The sequence below is a fragment of the Desmodus rotundus genome, chromosome 1 (assembly GCF_022682495.2).
Source record: "Desmodus rotundus isolate HL8 chromosome 1, HLdesRot8A.1, whole genome shotgun sequence".
Classification (NCBI taxonomy): domain Eukaryota; kingdom Metazoa; phylum Chordata; class Mammalia; order Chiroptera; family Phyllostomidae; genus Desmodus; species Desmodus rotundus.
The window spans coordinates 148,389,341-148,405,078 of record NC_071387.1 but is presented as its reverse complement, the minus strand read 5'-3'; the positions used below and the strand labels follow the sequence as shown (position 1 = coordinate 148,405,078).

General features: G+C 38.5%; 1 pseudogene; it reads right to left on the bottom strand.

The window, feature by feature from the left end:
• Nucleotides 1–2,459: 2,459 nt before the first annotated feature.
• LOC112307231 (ras-related protein Rab-9A-like) lies at nt 2,460–3,083 on the bottom strand (annotated as a pseudogene).
• Between the last annotated feature and the right edge of the window lie 12,655 nt (nt 3,084–15,738).

Here is a 15,738-nt window from a genome sequence, read left to right as displayed (position 1 = left end):
AAAGCTGGAGGGGCTGAGGCAATCATCCAGTTTTAGAGAAAAGAGATTATTTAATAGTTTATTTTTTATTGTATTTTTCCATTACCATTTGTCATACCCCCTTTCACCTCTGCCCACCACCCTCCCACTGAGAAAAGAGATTTTTTTCGACATACTTTTAAAGCAGCATTCTTTTACTGCTTTTATAATGCAATGCAGCTGAGGTGTGTGTGCATGTGTGTGTTACAGCAGGTTTCAATTATGAGTGCCAGGCCTTGGTAGGGATCAGGCTGGTCTGCATGAAGGAGGAAAGAGTGAACAGTGAAGAATCTAACCTTGGATTCACAGGGCTTGTGCACAGAGTCAACAAGCACTCCCCACCATGTGATCTTGATGTGGCTCAGATTAGAAGGCAGGGTTCTTAGGACCAGTGAACCAGCAGAAAGAGTAGTAAATACAGCCTCTATGGGTGTGGAGAGCAGGACCAATAAGGCATTGGTCTGGTCAACATAGGATGAAGTATATAAAACAAATTGGAGTCGCTCACATCAACCAAAATGGCTGCCACTCAGCCGTGACGCTTTAGTTCAAGAGGGAAACTCCATAAGTCATGCTAGACACATCTAGTAAGAAGACACGCCTAAGATATGCCCCATATGCACACATGACCAGAAGAGCCGTGTCTGCAGAGTGAGACCACCCACACATAGGCTCCTGGGCCAATTCCCCACTTGCCATCAGGGGTACCAAGGCATTTATCAAGGGACCTTGAAGGGCAGAGGACACCACTCTCAAAGGTATAACTGAGGCAGGCTCCAGACCACTGCTGAAATGGCTGACCTCCACACGCCAGAGTGCTGCTCCACGCCACGCTGGTCTCCCTTGGCATTGGCCACTGGAGGCTCAGCCCTGCTGGACTGAGGACCTCATCTGGCCCCACTGCCCCCCTGGCTCCAGAGATCATTCCTTGCCAGATGCTGATGGCTCCCTTGCTCACCACGCTGTCTCCTGGACCTGCAGACTGAGACTCTGGGACTCAGGTTCGTTATCCCCTAATTCTTTCATGTGATGTTAATACTGATTGTTTGAGTGATAAGTATTGTTATTAGGTTAGTATAGATTTGCATTAAATCTGCATGAATAAAAGCTGAGTGAATCTGCATTCATAAAATCCAAGGGAATAGCATAGTCACCTGTGTTGGCTCCCTGTTATTTCTCAGTGCTGGTGTCGCCTGTAGGACTGGTGGTCATACAGGTGGCTCAGTGCTTGCAGTTCTTAAGGCCCCGGTCGGACATCTGAGTGGGGACCGAAGGCTGACTTACAGAAAAGACTGTGTCGTGAACATACACTTGCGACAATGGGCAGAGACAGAGGAGACCCGCTCACGTAAGAACATGAATGCTATGTAACTAACTGGGGCTCACACCTGATCAATATGGAGGTGCTAGTGAGGGGAAACGTGACTCCTGTGCAAAACTATGTGACTAAGTCACATCTAGACTAGTACACACCCTTCATCGTTACATGATTCTGATTCTGTGGGAGCTATTTTACAGCTCTGTAAGTTAAAAATTATTGATAGCAATGTAAAATAATTCTTGTTTACAAACATGGAAATGATTCCTTCTGTGGAGGGACAACCCTTACACCGCTATCCTATGCAAAACCAGTTTTATTTTATTTCCACATTCATTTCAACATTCCCTACTCCATAAAAATTGTGATTTTTTCACTTCTCCTTTGAACCAGGTACCTGGTTCTCCCATTTAATCAATTAATTAAATAAAATCTCTAATACATGTTTATTTTATATATATATATATGTGAGTCATAATTTTGCTACTTTGAAAATATTTTTTTAACACTAGGAATGTGGAGTTCAAAGGGGAACTAGAAATTTAGAAGGTTTTCAATATGCTGAGGTGGGAAAGAAAGGCACCTCAAATAAGACTAGGATGCCTCCGGGCCAAATTTCTAGACTTTATTCAAGCAGCAATAACTTGTTTGTTTGTTTGTTTTGAAAATGCATTTGATTTTAATCTTTAGTAGCTAACATTATTGATTTAGAAGTTTTTTTTCATGAACGAGGAATAGAACACTAACTACATAAAAACAGACACATAAAAAGGAGTTCTTCATCTTCCCAGGGGAAAAAATAACTACTTGAATATTCAGGTGCTTTGTTTTTTCATTATAATTGAAGTCTTGGTCAACTCATCTGCTAGCTCTGTGACTTACATATTTAAATTAAATGTCATTAGACAACTGTTACAATTAATAAATGTAAGGTGTCATTGTGAGTAAATAGAGTCTTCCATGAGTGGATCTGTCCCTTCTTTCTCCCAACCTCTAATGAAGCAGCAGCACAGTTAAGTGCAATTCTATGAGTAGGCTATCCATTGCTGCAAATGCTAATTCTCATCTCCACCTTGTATGTAAGTGTGAGTCGGTTAAAAGGCTCGGGCAGGCTGTTTAACAATCAACAGCAAGATGAGCTGGGCTCGGCCTTTCAGTGCAGATGACTGTGTCTGTCCGAATCAGGTGGTCTGACCTATCTATCCTCAATAGCAAGCACTGTTCCAACTGCTTCCTCAAAGGCCACTGGGATATTGGTGGCATCTTTTGCACTTGTTTCGAAGTAAAAGTAGCTGCCATTGTCCCTACACCAGGCTTGGGGTTCTTCTGCAGACACTTGCAGATCAAGACACTTATGTCGATCTTGTTACCCTAAATCACAAAAGGAAAGCTTTCAGGCTCTTTAGAGCTGCATGATGTAAGAATTCTTCCTTCCAGTTACTCAAGTTCTGGAAGCTTTGAGAATCATTGACACTAAAAGAGGGCAGGCAACAGTCAGAACCTCTGTAAAATGGGGTCCTCAGGCTTCTGAATGGCTCTTGGCTGGCTGTGTCCCAAATCTGCATGGTAACAAAATGTCCCTCTAACTCCAAATCTTCATTTTAAAATCCCACACCTATTGTAGGGACATACATACAATGTCAAACTTATGAAACTTAGTAGTCACATATGTGTTCATTAGAGAACTTTTCCCAACTCCACCATCTCCGAGGAGAATTACTTTAAAAAGTGATGATTTTCCTGCCATTCTTAATCTCAAGAGCTTTGACTTCAGAAGTCTTATTTGCTCAGTTCAAGCATCATCATTATCTCTAGGGCTCTTGGGAAGACTTACTCAGACATTGGGGGCTGGGGGTGGGGAGGAAATTCACCGTTGTGCCAAACTCATTATAGGAGTGCAGGAAGTTTCTCCGGGCCACCCAGAAGACGTCTGGGAGTCCCCAGCTGGCCTGTCCAGGTGCAAAGAGGAAAGCAAAAGGGTTGGGGACCCCACAGGCTGGACAAGATGGCGGTGCTTCTCAGGTCCAAACTCCAGTTGCTCCTGCCCAGCACCCGGGGAACAACATCAAGCAACAATATCTTAAATTCCCTACGCTGAGAGGGGACAGTATGTGTAGGTGGATTTCTCTCCTGATCTAGAAAATTCATAGTTCCAAAAATAATCTCTTTCCAAGAGCTATTTCCAAAATGATTCAAAGTTGATAGGTCATGGCCTCTGCACAAGTGGCACAGTCTCTGGCGTATGGACACAACTCAGACCAAGGGGTGCCCTCCTTTTCGCAATGCTTGCGTCTCTGCACTGGCCTTTGCCAACTCTTTTTGGTTCAGACTAAGTACTGAATTCTGGGAATATAATTTTGTTCTGGGCTAACTGCCCTAAGGATTGAGAATTGAGTCTTTTTCTAAATTTGGTAGCTCTGGGGCTAATGCTATAATAATCTTGGATGTTCTACAAATAACTCTGGACATTTGAAAGTCTGGTTTGTGAAAGAGTTAGCATTAAGTAATACCATTTTATGAACTACATTAATTATGGTATGAGCCAGCCTAATCTATAGCTGCTGAAGGAATCACAACTTTACCCAAGTGGAGAATTCCTATGTAAAAACTGAGCAAGGTAAGAAGTTGGAAAGGGTAAGTTTTGAACACTAATGTCTGTGTACTTTAATACTGAAAGGCAAGGGAAATTGATTGTGGGACTTTTCATTTCTTTGGGCCACAATGGCTTTAGATTCACTTTGTAAACAGGGTTTACTTTACAGACCTCAGGTGCTCTTTGAGAACTGTTAGTGCAAAAGAGTTTATATTCATATTTCTATGTCGACCATTTTCTATTGGTCTATCTTAATCTTTGTAATTGCTGTCATTTGAACTTCTGACAAACTATGTTGGAGAGTGAGGCTGCTCAGGATTTGTGATGGGAAAAGAATAGATGTCAACTTTTACAATTGGGTAGAAAGTGGCCCTGGCTTTAATTTACCTAGTGTATTATTCTGGTTTATAAATGAACCTTCTGGAGGCAAAATCAAAACTGCTCACCAGCGGTTCCAGGAGGCTGTTCATGAGGAAGCCAGTGGTATTCGGAAGCATTCATGATGGGGGAATCATGGGACTGCTAATACTTCCCCCCAAGGGGGTGGCTGAACCCAGGATTAATGATTAATAGAACACAAAACTGAAAACTATGTTTGAGAAACACTCCTGATGTGTCCTTCCATGTGAAAGGCTTTCATTAGATAACACTTTTTTCCACTCCCTTCCTTATCAGACCGTGAGTTTAGAAGGAGAAAATGGGCATGGCTAAGAACAGACTTTTCATTTTCCGTTCTGAGTGTGAGCTGCCCAAAAGCAAATACACGGAGGATGGCCCTGTCCAGAGCTGTGGGGAGAGGGACTGTCTAATTCTGGCTCCAATAGGAAGCTTGCTTGTCCATAGATACAAGCCTCCTCCTGCAGTATTAGTTTTATTAGTAATAAAGGCGATATCTGAATCTCACATTGCATGTCTTTTTAAATCTTGTTTTAAAACTCAAGGAGAAGACTGTCACTTTTGGATTTTCAGCATATTCCAACAGTATGCATTACTATTTTTAATGGTAAATATATTTTATTTAAAGTTATCTCTTAATTATTTAAAATAATCAATCACATTTTGAATGAGTCTATCATATCTACAATTAATCCCAGAACCAGTGTGTGTTCATAAATACAGATACACATACACCATACCCTCATTTCTGATATTTGAATGAGGGCTAATTTACCTAAGGAGATATTTGAATAATTTACTCAAGAAAGATCACAGCTGTGTAGAAACCTTGTCTAAGGTCTCAGGTTAGTGATTTAAGCAAAATCCATGTACATTATGACAATTTTATTAGAGTCTCAGTTTCCGAAGTCACTATTTATCAAATAACTTCCCTTAGAGAGAGGTGGGAAAAACTGAATGTACATACAATCATGCAAATGAATGCATACAAATTCAGTTATAGATGTAGAACACTGTAACCAGTGTGTCAGGCCCTGTTACCGCTGTGCTTTTTGTTTCATTCAGTTATTTGCTCTACTTTTATCATCCTACATTTCCCCACATTACTTAAAGAATATACATTATATGTACATCCATGCACACACACATATGCATGCATCTATACATGCATATACATATGTATATACATGTACCATACACATACATATATACTATATTTGTATCTTTTTCTTCACAATTAATACTGATTTTACCTTTATAGCAGGTAGTTGTAGATATATTTCTTTTATCATTAAAAAACGCTATTTGTAAAATGTTTGTTTTGCTCATGTGAAAAACAGTAGCATAGGGGACGATCCATTAACAGTGCACAGTAAAAATCTCAACTATTCAGATCCCTAAATGAGTCTGAGATCCCTGCATCTCAGGCCCCACCAGTCTGTGCCACCCTGAAGGTAGCACATGATTTCACTGGCTCTGGGTTCTACCCACTATTGTTGACTTCCTCCAAATCCCTGGGGTGTCTCATGTAGTTCGCACACAACGCTTTCAGCTACCACTTAATGGCTGTTTGTTAGTACTCCACTCTCTAGGGCTCTTCTCAGATCTGCAGATGGGGCCGCAGTGGAGAGCAGGACAGGAGGAGCTGGATGGAGGAAGTGGACCAGAGAGCGGTAAGAGTGACAGTTTCTGAGAAATGCCCCTCTCTCAGTTCTGAGAAATGATACCTTCTCTTGAAAGTGCTGCCTTTTCCTTAGTTGAGTTCTTTTCAAGGAGCCCTGTAGCCCTTCCCGAGGGTCTTCTTCTTATGACCACATGGCTCTGAGTCCTAGGCCAGGCCCAGCTGGGGTTCATGCAAAGGTCCCCACTGTGTTTACTAATTGGATGCGTTTCAAATAGTTAAACATTTATTCACTGAAAAACAAAATTTCAGAAAAGTTTTGGATAGAAATACAGTCAGTCTTTGCCTGAACATTATAATATAATATTGTTTATGGCATTAAACAATATTATATTATAATCTGAACATAAGTCAAACTTTCCTTACTGACTTTAGGTCAACATTATGAACATGATTGTGGGCATTGTTCTATAACACAGCTATTTCCTACCTGTTGAGGGGTGTAACTGTTCACCCCCACTCCTAAACTGCTATCCTTTGGGTATCCTATGTCTTCTATTTGTAGTTGTAGTATGTCCTTTGCCACCTTTCTACTTAGTAACTAGATATAAAATAAGAGTAAATGGACTCTGCTGAGAACTACTGGAGTCTTCCCAAAAATACAATGCATGACCTGAGTGAATTTGTGAGTCTTTATTTGGGGGTCTTCATTTTAGCCGCTCTGATGCCCTTGTGATTCAGTTCTTGGGTTACAGCTGAATTTCTGATCTGTGACTTTATATCTGATTTTTCCATGACAATCCTGATGTACTGGGAGGTATATTAATAGTGTCTTCTTTTATTCTCAAAAGTACTCCAGATAGGATAATAGATTAAATGGTCACTCAAAAGATGAGTGATAGCATGATTAAACACTGTAGTAATTTCTTCTCCAAATGATCTATATATCAGGATTATATTCAGGTTCACAAATTTTTAAAGATAATATAAAAATATGTACACAGTCGAGCTCCATTCTAAATATTTCTAGATTTGCCTGTCCAACAGAAAACTGAGATGGAAGGAGGAAAACTAATATTAAGTACCTATTGTTTCCTTCACTCTATGTTAGACATATTCACATTTATCAAACTTTTTAAATCCTCAAGATAGATATAATTTCCTTTTATGTAAAAATAGTCTCCAAGAATTAGCAAACCTTAGGAATGACATAAGGAAAGAAAAGATAAGTTTTATACCACAGGTGGTCTTATGTCAGATTCTTTCATCCCATTTCCAACCACATATCCTAAAGTGTGGAGTACCTCTTCACCCTAATATGATAACATTGTCTTCATACTTGGTTAAGGGGTAGAGGTACAATAGGGAAAAAAAGCTTAATTTAATTCTGAAATATTTACAAAACCTTGGTTTAGAGGAAGTGCTAAATACTATATCATAGCTTTAGGTAATTGTAAACCCTACCTAACTAATTATTTCTCTAGTTTCTAAGGTTTGTGACTTTGAAGACCATACAATTCCAAGCAGATAATGAGTCAAAGGAAGAGAAAATCATAGGGGAAAATGTGACTTTAACCATTCTGATTGTATCTGAGAATGCAAGCCTTCATTTTAACAAATGAAGGTTTAGAGAAAAAAAAAAAAAAACCCAGAAATCTAGGAAATATGGGATAGCACCCAGTCCATCCATAATCATTTAAAAAAATTTATTGATATGTTAGGGGCTTAAGTAAGCCATTTTGTTTTTTATATATTATTTTATCCCTGTGTATTTTCCTTTTTTTGTTACCTTCTTCCTGCTTTTCTGTAGGTTACTTGAACATTTCATGAAATTCCATTTTATCTATCATTTCTGAGTGTATCTTTATATAATTTTTCATGGTTGTTCTAGTTATTACATTGTACATGCATAAATTATCACAGTCAACTGGTGTCAACATTTTACCAGTTCAAGTGAAGTGTAGAAACCTTGTTGCTCTTTAAGTGTCTTAACTCTCCTTCATTCATAATTGTCTTAACTATTTCCTCTTTAAACATAAAAACTGTATCAGACAATGTTATAGTTTTTGCTTCAGTGGTCAAACATAATTTAGGAACTCAAGAGGAGAGTCTATTGTATCTACCCATATTTTTATTGTTTCTGTTGTCCTTTTTTCCTTCCCGATGTTCCAAGTTTCCTTTTTCTGTTATTGTCTTTATTGTTTTTTTTGTTTGTTTCAAGAACTTCCTATAGCCATTTTTAGGGATAAGTTCTACTTCTGAAAAATTCTCTGTTTTCCTTATCTGTGAATATCTTATTTTACCCTTCATTTCTGAAGGTTATTTTTACTGAGTATAGGATTCTGGGTTGACAGTTCTTTTAGCACTTGAAAAAATGTTAGCCACTTCATTTTGGCCTCCATAGCTTCTGATGAGAAACCTAGTATCAGTCAATTGTTTTTTTCCTTATTGGTGTGGTGTTGTTTTCCTCTGGTTGTTTTCAAGATTTTCCCTTGTCTTTAGCTGTTAGAAGTTTGATTACGATGTCTTGGGAATTTCTTCAGACTCATCCTATTTGGAGTTCATATGGCTTCTTGAATGTGTAGGTTTATGTCTTTTGCCAAATTTGGGAAATTTTTCAGCCATTATTTCTTCAAATGTGTTTTGTTGCTGTTTTCATTCCCTTTCTCCTCTCCAGGTTAGAAACATTAGAAATTTTGTCATGATCCCGTAGGTTCTTGAGGTGCTGTCCATGTTTTTATATTCAGTCTATTTACTCTCCGTAGATCATAGTAGGTAAATTTTTTATGTTTTATCTTCAAGTTCACTGATTCTTTCCTCTTTTCTTCTTCATTATGCTGTTGAGCCCATCTATTAAGTGTGGGGGGGTTTTTGTTGTTATTGTATACACTGGTACCTCAGTACTGTCGTTAATTCATTCCAGAATCCATGACAAATGCCAAAACCAGTGAGTACCAAAGGGGTTTTCCCATAAGAAAGAATGTAATTAGAAATTATAAAGAACTTTATAGTTTTATAAAGAACTACCTTGTCACTCAAGCTTTAGTATTGGCCCTCCACATCACACTTAACTTTTTTTTTGTCATGTTTTCTCTCTTGAAAACTCACGGGTTTTCACTGTGGTACACTAGTAGAGGCTTAAGTTTTAAACACCCACCAGCAGTCCCACACAAGAACAGAGTCAGCCTGTCCTTCATCAGCTTGTGCCCTGGCAATGCCCTCTCCTCTTGAGTGATATGGGTTCTGTTAGGCATTTTCTTACAGGACAAACCAGTCTCATCGCAGTTAAACATTTGTTGGGGGACAAAACCCTCAGCCTCCACATACTCCCTAAATTTGGTGATTTAGCTTTCGGCAGTGTCTTTGTTGGCACTGGCTCCTCTTCAAGCCTCACCACACTATGAATGCCAGTTCTCTTTTTAAATTTATTGAACCATCCGTGACTAACTTTAAACACTTCAGTGCTCTCACCATTTGTTCCAGGCTTGTTTTTTAACAGGTCAGCATGCAATTGCCTAGCTTTCTCACAAATTATTGCCTCAGAAGTGCTGTCAACAGCTGTTTTCATTAATCCAGATGTAAAGCAATTTTCAACCTCTTCCAATGTCTGTGAACGTTGCTTACTCACAGACTTTACACCTTTAGCAACACCTGCTGTTTAATTGCTTCCTTATTTCTCACTATTGTCAAGATCATCATTCTTAGCACCTTGAACAGTGGTATCAGTCACATCTATACCACTCTCATACTTAGCTATGATCTGTTTTTTCTTTTCTATTGTGGTTCTTATTAACTGCCTTTTAGGCTAAGTGGTGTCACTCTTAACCTTTTTGTGACCCATGATTAGCACTTAAAATGAACAAAAGTACAAGATAGTAATGACGAACATGTTAGTGTTCTGCACTCTTTGCAAGCTACCATGTGAGACAGACATGTCAACCTCTGTTTCATCATGAGAGAGGGCTTCCAAGTGGCGAGCAAGTGACAACTGATGAAGCATTTTCTCTTGTGGGGCAGTGTTGTGACTCATACAAGTTCTAGTAAGTGTGACAGCTCCCGAGCAAGTGCAAAGTGCTGAAACATTTTTTCTTGTCATGATGTGACAGAGTACAGGGTTTGATGAGTTCTGAAGCTGATGAGTACCAAAGTATGACTGTATTTCAGCTTTAAAATTTCCTTTGGGTTATTCTTCATATCCTCTTCCTCTTCTTTTTTTCCTCCATTTCTTTCCAACATGTTTGCAAATTTGACTGAAGCAATTGCATGAGAGCTGTTTTAAAATTCTTGTCAAATAATTCTAACATTTGTCATTTTGATTTTGGCATCCCTTTATTGTACTTTCTCATTTGAGTTGATATTTTTTTGGTTTTTGTTATAAAGAGTGATTTTTAAAAATTGTATCTGGACATTTTTGGTACATGTTATAAGACTCTGGATCATAAGATCACGAATCTTCTGTTTTGGCAGACCTCCTCTGACACCACACCAACAGGGGAAGATGGATGCCTCTCTGATACTGCCAGGTGGAGTTCAAGGTCTAGGTTCCCACCAGCCTTTGCTGACAGGGGTATATGGCTGGAGTTGAGGAGGGTTATTATCAAAAAATTTTCTGTCTTGCTAGGCTGACCATTTCTTGGTCCTTTGGCTAGAGAGAACAGACTTTCCTTGGGGGCTTTTTTTTGTCTTTGCCTATTGGTATTTCTGGGTTTCAGGCTCCTTTGGCATCCAGTCCAGAACATATAAGGCAAAAGAAAATCCAGAGAATTCACTGCCACATTGTTTCTAAGGTTTCAAGGTCACCAGCTGGTCTGTCTTCTTCTCTCAACCTTTCAGAATGTTTCAATATTTGTTTTATATACAGTATACAGGGATTTGGCTATACCTAGAGGAAGGAATAGGGAGAAATCTGTTTATCTTCTAGTAATAATCTTTTAACTCTTTTAATGTACCATCAGTGTGCAAATATTTTGAAATAACTGAGCTCCAGAAAGTTCTATAAGCAAGGAAGATATGGTGATTCCTGTTTCAGCCGGTTCCATCAACTGTTCACATATATTTGAGTTGTCATTTGTGATTGGGGATATTAAGGAGGAAATTTACATTGGCTGACTTACCTTGGTCTAATTTGCTTTTATAAATTACATTCTGCCAGATTACTTTTGGCCTAATTTCTTTCTTTTCCTCAAACACATGTAACTCTTCCAGCTAGATCCCTAGTCTTCAACCTCCTGAGTAAATACTAACTTTTTTTCCTAACTGGTGAAATAATTTCAGAAAAGTTTGCTTTGGGTTTAGAGGTGAAACTGATTCATGTAATCTCAAATCTCATTCCAAACATGGGTTTCATTTATAGTTTTCCTGTGAAGTGTGATTGCTGAGTAAATTTCAGGGTGTTGCAAGTTCCCTTTCCAGGGATCATAAATCTTGCTATCTGTGATGTCGGTCTTGAAATGAGGCAGCCCCAGGTCGAAGACCTAGAATATGTGCCTTGAGAAGGTCTCCAGGATGATGGCTTTGGCAAAGGAGAGAGGAGAAGACCCCAGGTTATGAGGGTACTAGCAGATGACAAAATAAGGGAGGGAAAGGTGTGCTATAAGGGGTGAGAAAGCAGAGCTCTGTGGATAAAGCCCCAAAAGCTAGGGAAAGGAGGCAACCAAAAGTGTCATATTTCTGAAAGATAGTCAACATGACTGTGTTTGTCTAGGAGGATGGAGAAAACCAGATATTTTGTCATGTATTATAATATTCTGTTGAGCTATGACTGCAAACTTTGATGTCTACAGGGACCAGGGTCATGACATAGTTATAAAAAGAATTTACTTTCTTCTTAGATTTACTATGATAAAATCAATAACTGTAGCATGACTATAATTAACAAAACTTTCTGATAGCTTCCCATCTCACCTAGTAAATGACAAACTCCCTTTAATAGTCTGTAGGACATCATACCATCTCTACCCTATAATCTCTCTGATCTTACATCTTGTGTACTCTGTTCTAAACCAGAGCAACTTCTTTTTTAACATGAACTCTGTTTTTTAGTGTATTTTTTCCATTATCATTTGTTCCCCTTAAATCCCTACCCCAGAATCACCACTCTGTTGTCCATGTCCATGAGTCCTTTTTCCTTTTTGCTCAATCCCTCCACCCCTAACTACCCCCGCCCCCACCAGCTGTCAACCTATTCTCCATCTATGAGTCTGTCTCTGTTTTGCATTTTAGTTCAGTTGGTTCATTAGATTCCATATATGGGTGAAATCATATGGTCTTTTTCTTTCTCTTACTGGCTTATTTCATTTAGCATAATGTTCTCCAGGTCCATTCATGTTGTCACAAAAGGTAAAATTTTCTTCTTCTTTTTTTATGGCTGAGTAGTATTCCATTGTGTAAATATCCCAGAGTAGTTTTATCCACTCATCTGCTGATGGGCACTTGGGCTGCTTCCATATCTTGGTGATTGTAAATAACACTGCAAAGAGCATAGGGACAGTTATGTTCTTTTGAATTAGTGTTTTGGGTTTCTTTGGATAAATTCCCAGAAATGGAGTCAATGGGTCATAAGGCAATTCCATTTTTAATTTTTTGAGGTATCTGCATACTGCTTTCCAAAGTGGCTGCACCAATCTGCATTCCAACCAACAGTGCAAAAGAATTCCCCTTTCTCCACATCCTCACCAGCACTTGTTTGTTGATTTATTGATGGCAGCCATTCTGACAGGTATGAGGTGATATTTCATTGTGCTTTTAATTTGCTTTTCTCTGATGATTAGTGACATTGAGCATCTTTTCATATGTCTATTTGCCATCTATGTGTCCTCTTTGGAGAACTATCTATTCTGGCCCTTTGCTCATTTTCTAATTGGATTGTTTATTTTTGGGGTATTGAGTTTTTATAAGTTCTTTATAAATTTTGGATATGAACCCCTTATCAGATGTGTCAGTGAATTCTCCCATTCTGTGGATCGTCTTTCTATTTTGTTGATAGTTTCCTTTGCTGTGCAAAAAAAAATTTTAGTTTAATGTAGTCCCATTTGTTTATTTTTTCTTTTGTTTCCCTTGCTTGAGGAGATATATCAGATAAAAACTGCTACAAGCAATGTGTGCCTATCTTTTTTTCTAGAGATTTTATTATTTCAAGTCTAACATTTCAGTCTTTAATCCATTTTTAATTTATTCTTGTGGGTTGTATAAGAAGGGGGTCTAGTTTCATTTTTCTGCATGTATCTGTCCAATTTTCCCAACATTATATATTTAATAAACTATCCTTACCCCATTGTATGTGCTTGCTACCCCTGTTGAATATTAATTGACTATAAAGGTGTGGGTTTATTTCTGAGTTCTGTATTCTGTTCAATTGATCTATGGCATATTTTTATGCCAGGACCAAGCGGTTTTGATTACTATGGCCTTATAGTATAGTTTGATATTAGGTAGCATGATTCCTCTAACTTTTTTCTTCTTTCTCCAGATTGATGTTGCTCTTTGAGGCCTTTTGTGGATCCATATAAATTTTTGAAATATTTGTTCTAGTTCTGTGAAATATGTCATTGCTATCTTGATAGAAATCGTGTTGAATGTGTAGATTGCTTTAGGTAGTATGGACATTTTAATGATGTTAATTCTTCCTATTCATGAACATAATATTGCTTCCACTTATTTGTATTTTCTTCAATTTCTTTCTTCAATATCTTCTAATATTCTGAGTATAGGTCTTTTACATCCTTAATTAGATTTATTCCTAGGTATTTTATTCTTTTTGAAGCAATTGTGAGTGGGATTGTTTATTAATTTTCCTTTTAGTTCATTATTGGCATATAAAATGCAATTGATTTTTGGATATTAAATTTGTATCTTACTATTTTACTGAATTCATTTATCAGTTCTAGTAGTTTCTTGGTGGGAATATTTAGTGTTCTATATATACAGAATTATGTCATCTACAAAAAAAGACAGTTTTACTTCTTCCTTTCCAATTTGGATGGCTTTCATTTCTTCTTCTTGTGGATTGCTATGGCTAGGATTTCCAGTACAATAAAAGAGGTGAAAGTGGATATCCTTATCTTATTTCCAATATTAAGGGGAACACTTATAGTTTTGATTGAAGATGCTAGGCAACCTCCCTTGAGTCTTCCCCTTGGCTGTTGCTTCTGCCTAGAATGCTATTCCCTTGGAGATACATACAGGTTGGGTCAAAAGTAGGTTTACAGTTCTGAGTACAGGAAACACAGAGTTTATTCTCCTATTACTATTACTTAATTATTGTATTATTTTCCATAGAAACAACTGTAAACCTACTTCTGCCCCACTCTGTATACATTTTAAGAAATTTATATATGTATTTATTTACTCTCTTACACCCTCAGGTGAGAAGTCTAAGACAAAACATACCTGCAAGCCAGATTCATAGAAAAACTATGGCCAGCCAGTTTTTCATAGATCCTTAGATTCCATGTTTTTCTCCTTGGAAACAGTATGGTTCTTTGGCTACACTGGACCTTTGCAATTCAATGCCAGATTTTATGTATTCACCATACTGAGATTGTGGAAGTCATGGTAAGAGGACATAATTTATGGCCTTGGTAGTGCTCCTCTATCCTGGATCCTCTGCAGGGGTTGACCATAAGGAGTTGACCCTTTCATAGAAAGGTTGGGTTCTAGGGGTGATGAGAGGGTATATTGGCCCATCTTCTCTGACGGACTGGAACGGGCAGTACTATTGTCATAAGTCTAGTTGGGGTGTTTGCTTGGAGTTCCCCAGCCCTCTACCAAGCAAGCAGACTGGGAGTCAGACAGCTTCTGTCATTTCTGTGTGGGTGGTCCAGCTGGCCTTTTGGCAGCCTCATGACAGGGCTTTGCAGTGATAATTCTAGGAAGGTAGGAATACAGGGATCCTTTGTTCTTGTTGACCTGAAATGGAGAGAAAACTGCAGGACCTGTTTGGACATTAAGCCTTGTTTATTTTTTATCTTTCTATCAAAGGTAGAAAAAGTGGAAAAGAGTTCACTACTGGCTCTGTAAAGTAGCAGTGTACTCTGTGGTAGTTGCAAAAGGGAAAGTAAATAGAAAAAGGGCAATTTGGGTAGGTAGGAGATAGTGGACTTAAGAGACCTTCAGTCCCTTGCTGAGATGCTGGCGGGCATCCACCAGTAGTAGTGCAAGGATCTTTGGGAACCATGTGAAGAGGGATGCCCTTAGGCATACTGGCAGAGGATGTCACTGCAGAGGAGGCAGAAATTGGGAGGCCAACATGGTAGCCATCACAGCAAGTTCCAGGGTGGATGTGAAATGCCCCCTGCAGCTTCTTAAACAATTTGGGGTGAATTTGAGGACACTGGGCTTCTGCAGAGCTGGTGCAAACAGATCTAGAGAAATACTGCTTTGTCATCAGTACTATGCCTCTGTCTTTAACACAAAAAATAACTGCATTTTTCTTATTATAATAGTAGTACATGCTTGTAAAAATTTCAGAAAATTCAGAAAAGTTTGAAGAAGGGTGTCATTTGGGTTTCTGCTATGCACAGATAGCTACTATAAACTTTGGAATAACAGCTCCCTAGAGTTTTAAATATCTGGGGAGCCAGGGGATATTTTAAACACACATAGATTATTATAGATACACACATATTCATGTACATGCACATATACTTATATAACATAGACATACATATACATATCTAATGATAAAGATAGAATTGTATCCTATTACCTTTCTCTTGGGGCCAGATCTTGGCTGGCACCAAAGCTTCCCAGAATGAGGCAGGATAAACTCTGAAGAGCCATTGAGATAGCAGT